The sequence below is a fragment of the Hippocampus comes genome, unplaced genomic scaffold, assembly GCF_001891065.2.
Source record: "Hippocampus comes isolate QL1 unplaced genomic scaffold, H_comes_QL1_v1.1 scaffold104, whole genome shotgun sequence".
Classification (NCBI taxonomy): Eukaryota; Metazoa; Chordata; class Actinopteri; order Syngnathiformes; family Syngnathidae; genus Hippocampus; species Hippocampus comes.
The window spans coordinates 3,619,870-3,623,171 of record NW_017806072.1 but is presented as its reverse complement, the minus strand read 5'-3'; the positions used below and the strand labels follow the sequence as shown (position 1 = coordinate 3,623,171).

General features: G+C 42.9%; 1 long non-coding RNA gene across 1 annotated transcript in view; it reads right to left on the bottom strand.

The window, feature by feature from the left end:
* The window catches only part of LOC109530319 (uncharacterized), a 14,092-nt gene extending 11,798 nt beyond the window's left edge, over nt 1–2,294 (bottom strand). The window contains exon 1 of the long non-coding RNA XR_002170991.1: nt 2,174–2,294. This is a non-coding gene — a long non-coding RNA (uncharacterized LOC109530319). The remainder of the gene's footprint in view (nt 1–2,173) is intronic.
* Nucleotides 2,295–3,302: the final 1,008 nt, after the last annotated feature.

Here is a 3,302-nt window from a genome sequence, read left to right as displayed (position 1 = left end):
CTGAGCAAGAATCGCTTCCTCGTTTTTCAAAGTCTCGTAGATTTGAGTCTTCCAGACTCCAAGCGTCTCCTGAATGTTTCGTACTTCGTAACCCACTTCGTTTAATGAGATACACTTCATTTTCTCTTCCGCGGCCATTACCGCTCCTCTTTGTTTGGATGCTATGCTCAAATATAGGATGTAAAAATGTTCGCAATTCCAGTAAAACTCACTGCAACAAAGAGTCGCTTGCATGTCGCCGTTTTGGATCCAATGACAGAAAATAGCGGTGCGGATACATGTATTTCGTCGTATCGAGCGGGACTTACTTGAGTTAGTGCTACTGCGGGCTTCCGTATCGTCTCCCCCTCCCTCCCTGTGGTCTGCGACTTCAAGTAACTACGCCACCTGGCGTTTAAATGCCTGTATTACAAGTCCAAATGAAAGGAATGCAATAATTTACATCGAACCTTAATTTTGTACTGTACCAACCTTCGGCGGGCCGGATTAAAAAGACCAACGGGCCGGATCCGGCCCGCGGGCCGTAGTTTGCCCATGTCTGGATGCTATCCACATGGAAGCAAAGACGTACAACAAGACATGTGGAGAGAATTTTACACATGGGGAGCACACAAACACGACACTACATGCAAAACAAATTAGTGACTAAATGGAGATTGAGTGGCAAGGGTGAGCTAAATATGGCACTCCTCTTGAATCTGTTCCCCGGTCTATAGTTGCTGCATTCATTTCTAATTATTTCCATAATAACGGTTGATTAAAAGAATGTAATTCCTTTAGAAAGTATTTTCAGATGGTGCCTCCAAAGACAGTTTTTTAAAAATTTTATCTTGTTCAACTGTTAACGCTCAATGTTGCCAGTAAATTCAAATCTCCAATCGGATATGTTTCCAAAACTACCTGCAGATATTAGCGACTGCCTTTCTCAGCAAGAAGGCGCACTGCCAGCTTTCTCAATGAGCTCCTGCCAAATTGATGGGCTTGGCTTAAGAAATATCAGGTACAGCAAGTGGTTGCAATGTAACCCGACCAAATTGCTTGGTGTGACTTCTTGCAGTACACTTTATCACCCAAAATTATGCTGTAGGGAGTGGACAGAGCAAGACTACTGCATCGATGTTTGCAACGTCACTCAGTGAAGATTATTAATGCGACATATCTTTGAAGAGAAAATTTGGGGGTTGACTTCCTGTCAGAGTTTTTACTCGGACAAAGTTAAACAAATGACTCGACAGACAGGGAAGATTGTCTTTCTGACGGCGGAAGAGGATCTCTGAGGGCGAATGACGGTAGTTGCCCCGTGATCACACTCAGAGTTCCTTGTCCTCCAGTCGGGACTTTTATTGTTTACATATGCAAAATACAACATATTTGCATGCCACGCCCCCGGTCTAGCCTCTCAGTAGTGATCTGATTACCTTGGTTTAAGCTTTGAACCACAGATACGTTGACACCTTTCAGTCTGGTGTACAACGAATCAGCAAGTTGCAGACTTTGCAGATGACAAATGTCTGCCTGGGCGCGACAGCCGTTCCCAAACCATCTTTTGATGTTCAACAACGCTTCGTTCCCAAATTGTTTATTCCCACTTTGTGGCTGACACCTTTGCGTACAGGCGTTTGGGGCGCTGAATACACACCCAAACGTCTCGACATACCAAAATTAAATGAAACGTTAAACATGATACAGTTTTGCTCGTAGATTTCTCTATCACTTCCCCTTTAAAAGGTGGAAACGTTTTTGATCTCCATGCTGTCATTTTTTTAACTACCTTATAAAGCATTTTAACAAGGGTGTGTTGAATTTTTATATCCAGTACTTCTGACAAAAAAAAAAAAAAACATCACTAACAGCTGATATTGTCCCATTGTGGGCGTTTCCCATAAGGGGTGGAGATAGAAGCCACCTCATTGTTTCCCTCACACACCCACACCCACCCCCAAAAATAGTGGGTCTCAGCTGGAGAGGCCGATAAGTCCATTACATCAGCGTGCCCTCTGAATGGCTCATTTAAGCAACATTGCACCCACAAGCTATTCTGTCTCTATGGAGCTTTGCTTGCACATGTTATTTGATTGTGTGAGCTGACATTCCACCATGACATCATGAAACCAAACCTGCCTTTGTCAGAGGATGCAAAAAATTTGCCCGGTATGGGCCAAACGGCACTCACCGTGACCTCACACAAGCCCGACCTCTTCCCATCCTCTCATCCCCCGGTGGCGACTGTTGACTGTTGTTCACGCGTCACCTGACGTGGCTGCAAACAGTAAAACGTTCCACCGATAGTGGGAATGAGGAAGAAGGTTGAATGCAAGCCATAGTCTTGAAAAGTTTGAATGCATCAGGACTTCAAAGAGGAAGTAGCGTAATGCTAACCTGACAATGAGTCAGAGTGGCACAAGGGAACAAATCAGCGATGATGCCTTCACTCCTTCATGGCTTCTTTCTAATCTGTACAATAACAACATAGCAATGCCATATCACTTTAATTTTCCATTAAATATTCCATAGGTAGGTTACTGTTCATTTGCAGTGAAGAAATACATTTTATGGCACTCGTCCGCTGTAGGCTACTGCTGTCAGTGCCTTTGCAAATAGTAAAAAAAAAAATGTGAATAATGTATGCCTCCTAATACTGTTAACTGCCTATATTTATTATTTAAATCCAGAAAATACCACAAACTGAGATCTCAAAACATTTAAGTTGAGTTGAGTTAAATATCATTTCAAACGTATCTTATGCTTGTGGTTTCATCAGACTAAAACACATCTTCCCCACATGCATTTTGCGGATTTCAAGTAGCCTAACTTCTTTTTGTCGTGTGTCTGGGTTCTGACGTTTTTATTTTTGTAAGATTAGACGTTAGTCTTGCCATCCTACCCACAGCCCAGACATATGAAGAACAGAGATGGCTGTCACATGTACTAAACAGTCCGTACTTGAAGAAATTCCCGTAGCTCTTCTTGGTGTCTACCTCTTGGCAGCCTCAGTGACCAGTTTTCTTTTTGTCATTTTTATCAATTTTTGAGGGATGTCCTGTTGTTGGTAAGATAACTGCGGTCCCATATTTTCTGAGGATTCTCTTCAACTTGTTTCATTTTGTTTTTCAATACCTTGGAAACTCTTTTGTACCCTGCTCCTGACTGCTATCATTGATCAGAGACATCCCACTGACGCTGCGGAAGCTCTCTGTGGACCACGGCTTGTGCTGTAAACTGTGACTAAAATGTCTGGAAAAGCCACCTTCAACAGCTCTATTCATTTGGAGTTCATCTGAGGCACGGTAATTGGTGGCAGG